Source organism: Neomonachus schauinslandi, chromosome X (assembly GCF_002201575.2).
Source record: "Neomonachus schauinslandi chromosome X, ASM220157v2, whole genome shotgun sequence".
Taxonomy (NCBI): Eukaryota; Metazoa; Chordata; class Mammalia; order Carnivora; family Phocidae; genus Neomonachus; species Neomonachus schauinslandi.
The window spans coordinates 23,754,595-23,765,436 of NC_058419.1; the positions used below are offsets into that span (position 1 = coordinate 23,754,595).

Below are 10,842 nucleotides of genomic sequence, written 5' to 3' on the forward strand. Positions count from 1 at the left end.
GTGTGCTATTTTACTCTCAGGAACCAGTTAAAATCATTTTATCATCTCTGCCTTTTTTGGCTTATTTAGCTTAGTGTGTATGATACTGATTTATTACAGGAAAGTTGTTCTCAGTCAAGAATAATAAATCAGAACTTCTGATGGTAATTTCCAAATATGTATGTTTTTAAAATGTAACCCAGAAAATACTGATATGCATCCCTGGTTAAGAGAGAAAAACTATTGGGGCACCTGAGTGGCTCAATTGGTTAAGCATCTGCATTCAGCTCAGGTCATGATCCCAGGGTCCTGGGATAAAGCCCAGCATCAGGCTCCCTGCTCAGCTGTTGCCTGCTTCTCCTTCTCCTTCTGCTGCTCCCCCTGCTTGGGCTCTCTCTATATATATTCCTCTCTGAAATAAAGAGATAAAATATTTAAAAAAAGAAAAAAAGAAAAACTGTTTTAGATACTCTAAACATAAAGAGTAGGGAGTTTTAAAAGTTACTAACAATTTTACAAGAAAACAGAAAATTAAATAACTTTTTATTATAATAGATCAAACAAGGGAAAGGGTAAAGAATTTCAGTTATGGTTGCCTATAGTTTCCTTAACACAGTTGGAAGTATCTGAGATGCAGAGACAGTACCTTGTATCTTGGTATCACCCACTCACTTAGAGGTAAGTGAGGGTAGCATGGGCTTTGGATTCAGACAGACCTTGAACACATCCTACTCTAGCTATTAACCTTTGAGAGTTACTTAACTATCCCGAGTCTCAATTTTCTCATTTGTAAGTTGAAATAGTAATAGTACCTATTTCATTTAGCTGTGGTAGAAATTAAATGAGATGATGTATGCAAAGAATTTAGTAAAGTCCCTGGCACATTGTAATTGCTCAGAAAAAAAGAAGTAACTACTTATTGTCTTGCTCATAGTACACATACTAGGCACTTCAAGTGCTCGTGTTTACACTTAGAAAAATAATTACTACCATTTGTATAGCACTTCACAGTTTACTGTTTAAACTTATTACAATTAATTCTTACAAAAGCCTGTAAGTTAGGCACATTATATATATATATATATAAAACGGGTTAGAAAATTTAGCTTCAAATGGGCAATTCAGCTTAAAATGGGAAACCTGGTTCGTCTCCCCCTCCGATTTCCCCCCTTCAGGGTTCTAGAAGGGAGGGGGGTGGGGGGATGATTTAGCCTGGTGATGGGTATTAAAGAGGGCGTGTATTGAATGGAGCACTGGGTGTTATGCACAAACAATGAGTCATGGAACATTACATCAAAAACTAATGATGTAATGTATGGTGATTAACATAACATAATAAAATAAAATTTAAAAAAAAAGGGAAACCTGGACATGAAAGAACATAATGTGTTCAGGGGACTTCTATATATAGGAGGGAAGAATGCAAAAAGTAGTCTTGCAAAAATGCAAAAAAGTAGGCTTGAAAAGTAGTCTCTTGAAACTATAATTTATATTGTGATTTACAACTATGGTTAGTGCTGATATATATATACACAATCATTTTGTTTTAAAGTTGCCTCCAAAACCATAACTAGACTGGACAAAATCACACTAAATGTTATCAAACTAATCTAAATTCTTAGATTTATTTCTGACATGCATACATATTTGTGGGACTTCCTCATAATATTGTCTGGCTAATGACACAGTAATAGCACATCTATTAATAGAATCAATGTCATGATATACGGAGAAGATTGATAAATGAGCATCTCACCTACATCTTGCTATTTATATAGACTATTGAAATCAAACTCTATTTGATCCTGTGTCTTTCCAAAAAACCCCACACTTTTAGTTCATTTGATCATCCTGGGTTTTGCTGATTTTTTTTTTCTTTTTAAGCAACAGGTGTTTGTTTCTTTCTACCCAGCTGAGATATGATTACTACAGAAGAGCTGCTGGACACTGTGCTTCTACAGGCTTCATATTTTCTTCTTCTCCCTTGGATTTTATCCAAAGCCAATTTTGTTTAATCTGCCTGCTGCTGCTCTAGAAGTGACATCTGTTCAAATTCATGCTCTTTATCATGGCTGACATGGTGTTTGTGTGTCTGTTTACCTCAAGCCTAGTTCCAACTGCCTCTTGCTGATAATTTGTGATTTCTTCCTTCAGTCTATTACAGGTTGGTAGGCATTGTGTTTGTTTATGCAAACTGACTCATATCCCTTATTTTTTGTCCCTTATATTACCTGATATTATGCTTTAAAGGAAGTTGGAACTTATATGACAGGGAAAGTACAGATTAGTGAATTGAATGGAAACCAAAATAATTCTCCTGCTTGCTCACCTTTAGGTAACCACCGAAGTATGTTCTAGTAGTACGCAACCCAACAACTATGAAACCCAGAAAACATATCAAAGAACTTACTACATACTACCTTTTCAATGTGTATGAAGAGAAATATATAGGAAAGGATGTTCAGTTCCAGTACATTTTTAAAGGAAGACCCCTGGCAAAGTTTAAGTGTCCAGAGAATAAAAATATATCCCCATGGTGAATATGTGAAACTAATTTTAGCCACAAAATTCACTACAATTAGATCTAAGCCAGTTAATTTTAAGGGAACCTTTTAAAATTGAATCTGAAAATAAAGATACTACTAGACATCATTATCTCCTGTATATTGCAGTAGTGAAAAGAGATTAAGACAATATAAGATGCAGCAGCGGAAAGGCAAATTACTCAAATTTTGCAAGTTGAATTAATTTTGAATACTGAAATTAGGAATATCAAAGAATGAATCATGATTAGTAAGATCACATGTAAGATCAATTAATAGTTATTAGAACAGAAACACATGAGAAAAAGCACAATTAAAATAGATTAAATGCATATAGCAGAAGGTACCTCTAAGTAATAAATAGCAGCACAGCCAGGCAGACCAGTGAAGAATAGTATGGATGAAAAACTGGCATGGGGCACCTGGGTGGCTCAGTCATTAAGCATCTGCCTTCGGCTCAGGTCATGATCCCAGGGTCCTGGGATCAAGCCCTGCATCGGGCTTCCTGCTTGTCAGGAAACCTGCTTCTCCCTCTCCCACTCCCCCTGCTTGTGTTCCCTCTCTTGCTGTGTCTCTCTCAGTCAAAATAAAATAAAATCTTAAAAAAAAAAAAAAGAAAAATTGACATAGTCAAAAATACTGGTGGTGTTTCTCAAAAATCCCTGAATGCTTATTAAGTATCTCTTATATTGAATATTTTAAAAGTCTAAAAAATATTCTGAGATTTCAATAATTTCTATAACATCTCCCAGGGAAAAGAACCAGCCAAAGAAAGATGAAGGTACAATATTTATTTACAATAAAATAAGTTCCAATTGACTACACAGGAAACATTTACAGTCTCTATTCATTCTCTACCCAGGTTCCAGATATAGATATCTATTTCATTGGTGATCTATGTAAAATGTAAGAAACATCTTTCTGAACTATGTTATGATTGTAAATGCATCAAAACCATTATTCTTTTGATTTGGAGGACTATAAGACTAAAAGGAAAAAAAGGAAAGTGCCTTTCAGTTTTCAAAGCTATATTATTTTCTTCCTTTTTTTAATGCTGCTTTTTTTTTAAGATTTTATTTATTTATTTGAGAGAGAGAATGAGAGTGAGCATAAGAGGGGGGAGGGTCAGAGGGAGAAACCCCGACTCCCTGCTGAGCAGGGAGCCAGATGCGGGACTTGATCCTGGGACTCCAGGATCATGACCTGAGCCGAAGGCAGTCGCTTAACCAAATGAGCCACCCAGTCACCCTTTCTTAATGCTTCTTCCATACTATATACTCTATCTTTTTATTTTCCCACTTAGGCAGTTGAGACTAGGTACTGATAATATGACAGCACTTTCAGCAATGGGAGTGAACACTCATGACACTCGGAATAATTTCACTGGTGCGGGAACCTTTGTTGCATTTTTTCAAGTACCAGGTCTAGTCAAATTTTCCTTTATAGAAGAACATTGGCAGATAAGGGATTTCAAAACCTGGTTCTCTCTAAATACTTGAGAAGCATGAAGATTAGTAGCAGAGAGGTATAAATTCTATCACCCTGAAGACAAGAAGGTTAATGAAAAAAGAGACCAGATTTCAACAGTGTAATGTTTAACTCAAGGACAGGTTAAGAGGAAATTAATGCCTGAGGTAGATGCTTGTTTTGGAACAGAAACATGATAATGGATCTGACTGTATTCTATAAATTCTCATTAAATGTCTTTATTTTTATATGTTGAAATCATGAATTCCATAATATCTGCTGCACTAAGTCAGCCACTACCTGGGGGAAAAGAAGCTACTGCACTTGAAATGGTTGGTGAAGGAATCTTTAAAGCTATTTTGGCCTAGAAAATTGCTTCACTGGGCTCCTGGGTGCCTCAGTCGGTTAAGTGTCTGCTTTCAGCTCAGGTCATGATCCCAAGGTGCTGAGCTCGAACCCCGCATCAGGCTCCCTGCTCAGCGAGGAGTCTGCCTCCTCCCCAACTCGTGCTCTCCCCGCACCCCACTAGCGCTCTCTCTTGCTCTCTCTCCAATAAATAACTAAAATCTTAAAAAAAAGAAAATTGCTTCATTATTAGAGAATTCAGCAAGTAAAACCTTTGCTAAAGATCTGAGGTTCTTCTTATGCTTGATTAAATACTATGTAGAAAACTGTATTGTCTACCTACCATATGTAAGAAGCTGAAGGAGCATGCCCAAACGTTTGCATAGTCGGAGGCCTTTCTAATTTTTAAATTCTTATTAAATAAGTATATATTGCTAAAAAAGTGTACCATCTCAGACAGTGATCTCTCTAGTTTTTTTTTTTTTTTTTTTGAGAAATAAAAATAGCTATAGCTTCCATTTATTTTTTTCCTGGGCTATTGTATGTATTGTATGTATGTATGTATGTATTTGTTTCTTTTTCTTTTTTTTTTATTATTATGTTACATTAATCACCATACATTACATGATTAGTTTTTGATGTAGTGTTCCATGATTCATTGTTTGTGTATAATATCCAGTGCTCCATGCAGAACGTGCACTCCTTAATACCCATCACCAGGTTAACCCATCCCCCCAACCCCTCCCCTCTAGAACCCTCAGTTTGTTTATCAGAGTCCATAGTCTCTCATGGTTCGTCTCCCCCTCTGATTCCCCCCCTTCATTCTTCCCCTGCTACTATCTTATTTTTTTTTTAACATATAATGTATTATTTCTTTCAGAGGTACAGGTCTGTGATTCAACAGTCTTACACAATTCACAGCACTCACCATAGCACATAACCTCCCCAACATCCATCACTCAGCCACCCCATCCCTCCCACCCCCCACCACTCCAGTAACCCTCAGTTTGTTTCCTGAGATTAAGAATTCCTCAGATCAGTGAGGTCATATGATACATGTCTTTCTCTGATTGACTTATTTCACTCAGCATAATACCCTCCAGTTCCATCCACATCATTGCAAATGGAAATATTTCATTCTTTTTGAAGGCTGCATAATATTCCATTGTATACCATATGATCCAGCAATTGCACTACTGGGTATTTACCCCAAAGATACAAATGTAGGGATCCAAAGGGGTACATGCACCCCAATGTTTATAGCAGCAATCTTCACAATAGCAAAACTTTGGAAAGAGGTGGTATATCTAGGTTTTTTTTAATTTAATTTTATTATGTTATGTTAGTCACCATACAATACATTATTAGTTTTTGATGTAGTGATCCACGATTCATTGTTTTCATATAACATCCAGTGCTCCATGCAGTATGTGCCCTCCTTAATACCCATCACCGAGCTAACCCATCTGCCCACCCTTCTCCCCTCTAAAACCCTCAGATTGTTTCTCAGAGTCCATAGTCTCTCATGGTTCATCTCTCCCTCCGATTCCCCCCCCTTCATTGTTCCCTTCCTTCTCCTAATGGCCTCCATGCTATCCCTTATGTTCCACAAATAAGTGAAACCATATGATAATTGGCTTTCTCTGCTTGACTTATTTCACTTAGCATAATCTCCCCCAGTCCCATCCATGTTGATGTAAAAGTTGGGTATTCATCCTTTCTGATGGCTATGTAATATTCCATTGAATATATGGACCACATCTTCTTTATCCATTCCTCTGTTGAAGGGCATCTCGGCTCTTTCCACAGTTTGGCTATTGTGGACATTGCTGCTATGAACATTGGGGTGTATATGGCCCTTCTTTTCACTACATCTGTGTCTTTGGGGTAAATACCCAGGAGTGCAATTGCTGGGTCATAGGGTAGCTCTATTTTTAATATTTTGAGGAACCTCCACACTGTTTTCCAAAGTGGCTGTACCAGCTTGCATTCCCACCAAGAGTGTAAGAGGGTTCCCCTTTCTCCACAACCTCTCCAACATTTGTTGTTTCTTGCCTTGTCAATTTTTGCCATTCTAACTGGTGTAAGGTGGTATCTCAATGTGGTTTTGATTGGAATTTCCCTGATGGCTAATGATGATGAACGTGTTTTCATGTGTCTGTTGGCCATTTGTATGTCTTCTTTGGAGAAGTATCTGTTCATATCTTCTGCCCATTTTTTGACTTGATTATTTGTTTTTTGGGTGTTGAGTTTGAGAAGTTCTTGATAGATCTTGGATACCAGCCCTTTATCTGTAGTGTCATTTGCAAATATCTTCTCCCATTCTGTGGGTTGCCTCTTTGTTTTGTTGACTGTTTCCCTTGCTGTGCAGAAGCTTTTTATCTTGATGAAGTCCCAAAAGTTCATTTTTGCTTTTGTTTCACTAGCCTTTGGAGATGTATCTTGAAAGAAGTTGCTGTAGCCGATGTTTCTAGTTCTATTGGCCGGTGGTCTCCAAAGGAGCTTTTTGTTTTTGTTTTGTGTATTTTTTTTCTTTTAAAAACATAATTACTGCATAGAATGTCAACCTCAGAAGATTAAAGGTGGTTTTGAAATGTCTTGTTCTTCTCATTAATAAACTATTATGGATTTTCAATCATATATTTAAAACAATCTTGAAACTACTTATTTTTTTACACTTAGATGTATTTTAGAGCAATGGGTTAATAGAAAACCAGTCCTAATATTAAACTGTTAAAATAACAATTATACCAAACTTTTTGAATCACATTGTTGATGCCTATGGTAAATTGAGAAAATATTTATACCATACATTCCAAATGGGATTTTTCTATGTAGGTGTCACTTTAAACATCAAAATAAAATCAGACTGAGTTGATTGGTTATATCAATTACTCACAAAGACTACTTCACAGATTAATGGGAATATTAGGTTAATTTAGATTTATCTAGACTCTAGAACACTTCATTTTTCCATGATATTAAATTAGGTTTTGGTTTTGTCTTGAGCTGATGTGGTGATGAGTGGTCTGTATAGTGGCTTCAGTTCTTCCTCATGAAGAAAATATTTGTACAGGATGCTTATAACTTGATTTATTTGGCACATGCTATTATGCAGCTTAAACTACCTTTTGATGTAAAAATGCAATCTCTTTGATTTCCTTCGAGTATTAATTGTAGATATACCTATGTCATTTTGCTTGTTGAAGCATTGCTTCTTTCCTCACTTGAAATAATGAGGCACTTTTTGCATACTACCAAGCATGACATTCAAAGGCAAAATAATTCTATTACGTCTTCTCCCATAGAGTGACAAGAGAGATTGAACAAACTGAAGGTGTTGTCATTTCAAGAATTTTTTCTCTTCTGTAGAATTATGTATGCTTCTAGAGTATATATTATAAATTTAACCTATTTTCAAATATATAGACAGTATAGCAAATATGGCTTATTAAGATGTAATTGTGTGTACACTATATAAATTATAATGTTTGAAAAAAAATGAACTATGTGAACTATAAAAGTATTTGTATGAAATAAAATATTTGGATTTACTAATATTTATTTTTATACAATTTGCCAAAAATACATTCCTTGAAATCTTTTTTTTAAGTTCAAAATCTTTGTCAATTAAGAGTAAGTCTAATTATCTTCATTTTTTAAAAAATATTTAATGTATATTGTTCTTTTAATATGTAAATGTTAGGATTAGAAATTTAATGTTACTTGTTAAGAACTATTGGAGGGGCTCCTGGGTGGCTCAGATGGTTAAGGTCTGACTCTTGATTTCGGCTCAGGTCATGATCTCAGTGTCCTGGGATCAAATTCCAGGGTCCTGGGATCGAGCCCCACATGGAGCCCTAGGTTGGGCTCCACACTCAGCAGGGAGTCTGCTTGAGATTCTCTCTCTCCCTCTGCCCCTCCCCCTGCTCATGCCCTCTCCCTGTCTCTCTCTCTCTCAAATAAATAAGTCTTTTTTTAAAAAAGAATTATATTTGAATTTAGAAACTATTAATTTCTCATTTTTTTTTCTAAAGTTCCTCCTTTCTACCATGCTGTACATAGGAAAAAGTCACATTTTATACAATAGCTTTTGTAAGAACAGCTACACTGCAGCTGAGCATTATCTCAAATTCAAAGGGTTTTTGAGAAGCTGCCCAAATGAAAAGTTGCTTTTTAGTATGTTCATCACTTATTTTTTGAAATATTAAAATGACTCTATCTTCTAATATATTGATAAAACTTTGATCAGAAGAGTAACATCCGAGGGGTACATGGGTGGCTTAGTTGGTTAAGCACCTGACTCTTGATTTCAGCTTAGGTCATGATGTTGAGGTTGTGGGCTTGAGCCCCATGTCAGGCTCCATGTTGGATGTGAAGCCTGCTTGAGATTCCCTCTCCCTCTGTCCCTCTCCACTCATGCTCTCTCTCTCTTTCTCTAAAAAAAAAAAAAAGAAAAAATGAAGTGTAGCACTTGAACTCTCAATAGTTACAAAAAAATAGTTTTGCCCCAATGTATGGGAAATATAAGTTCACTCATGCTTTCTTTTTATTTTATTTTATTATGTTATGTTAGTCAACATACAATACATCATTAGTTTTTGATGTAGTGATCCACGATTCATTGTTTTCATATAACACCCAGTGCTCCATGCAATACGTGCCCTTCTTAATACCCATCACCGGGCTAACCCATCCCCCCACCCCCCTCCCCTCTAAAACCCTCAAATTGTTTCTCAGAGTCATAGTCTCTCATGGTTCATCTCTCCCTCCGATTTCCACCCCCTTCATTTTTCCCTTCCTTCTCCTAATGGCCTCCATGCTATCCCTTATGTTCCACAAATAAGTGAAACCATATGATAATTGACTTTCTCTGCTTGACTTATTTCACTTAGCATAATCTCCTTCAGTCCCATCCATGTTGATGTAAAAGTTGGGTATTCATCCTTTCTGATGGCTGAGTATTATTCCATTGAATATATGGACCACATCTTCTTTATCCATTCCTCTGTTGAAGGGCATCTTGGCTCTTTCCACAGTTTGGCTATTGCGGACATTGCTGCTATGAACATTGGGGTGCATATGGCCCTTCTTTTCACTACATCTGTGTCTTTGGGGTATATACCCAGGAGTGCAATTGCTGGGTCATAGGGTAGCTCTATTTTTAATATTTTGAGGAACCTCCACACTGTTTTCCAAAGTGGCTGTACCAGCTTGCATTCCCACCAACAGTGTAAAATGGTTCCCCTTTCTCCACAACCTCTCCAACATTTGTTGTTTCTTGCCTTGTCAATTTTTGCCATTCTAACTGGTGTAAGGTGGTATCTCAATGTGGTTTTGATTGGAATTTCCCTGATGGCTAATGATGATGAACATTTTTTCATGTGTCTGTTAACCATTTGTATGTCTTCTTCAGAGAAGTGTCTGTTCATATCTTCTGCCCACTTTTTGACTTGATTATTTGTTTTTTGGGTGCTGAGTTTGAAAAGTTGTTTATAGATCTTGGATACCAGCCCTTTATCTGTAGTGTCATTTGCAAATATCTTCTCCCATTCTGTGGGTTGCCTCTTTGTTTTGTTGACTGTTTCCTTTGTTGTGCAGAAGCTTTTTTATCTTGATGAAGTCCCAAAAGTTCATTTTTGCTTTTGTTTCACTAACCTTTGGAGATGTATCTTGAAGGAAGTTGCTGTGGCCCATGTAAAAGAGTTTACTACCTATGTTCTCCTCTAGGATTTTGATGGATTCCTGTCTCACATGGAGGTCTTCCATCCATTTTGAGTTTATCTTTGTGTATGGTGTTAGAGAATGGTCGAGGGCTCGATCCCAGGACCCTGGGATCATGACCTGAGCTGAAGGCAGACGCTTAATGACTGAGCCACCCAGGCGCCCCTCAAGTCAGTGTTTTACTTGGTAAACATGTCTGAGACCATGTATCCCTGGCTGCTAAGCACCATGGCGGACAGGCTAGAAAGGTAACAGCTTTATTTTGAGCAGGGGGCAAAGACAAGGCAGCACTTTATAGCTACATTGTAACTAGATCCTGCATCTATTTTTCATTCTTTTAATGGGGTTTTCCACCAAGCATAAGTTTTTAATCTTTATTAAACTTTATTAAAATTTCAACATCATTTTTTTCATGCATACTGATTTTGTGTTTTACATAAACATCACCAAACCCAAGATCATATTGATTTTCCTCTATGGTTTGTTTAAAAAGTTTTATAGTTTTGCATTTTACATATATGTCTATGATCCATTTTGGTTTAATAGTTGTGAAAGCTGCAAGGTTTATTTATTTATTTATAGGCTCTTCTGGGAATACCTATTTTGTCCCATTGATCTATGTTTCTACTATTTGGCCAATACCACACTGTCTGGATGACTGTAGCTTTATAGGTAGTCTTGAAATTAAATTAAATTAAATAGTGAATTCTCCCATTTTGTTTTCAGTATTGCATTGCCTACTCTAGATCTTTTTTTTCTTTTTATATAAATATTAAAATCAGTT

General features: G+C 36.4%; 1 non-coding gene across 1 annotated transcript; it reads right to left on the reverse strand.

Annotated features, from left to right (window-relative positions):
* Positions 1–10,250: 10,250 nt before the first annotated feature.
* Positions 10,251–10,380, reverse strand: LOC123323525. The gene has a single exon (XR_006539459.1). It is a non-coding gene; the product is annotated as a small nucleolar RNA SNORA63 (small nucleolar RNA).
* Positions 10,381–10,842: the final 462 nt, after the last annotated feature.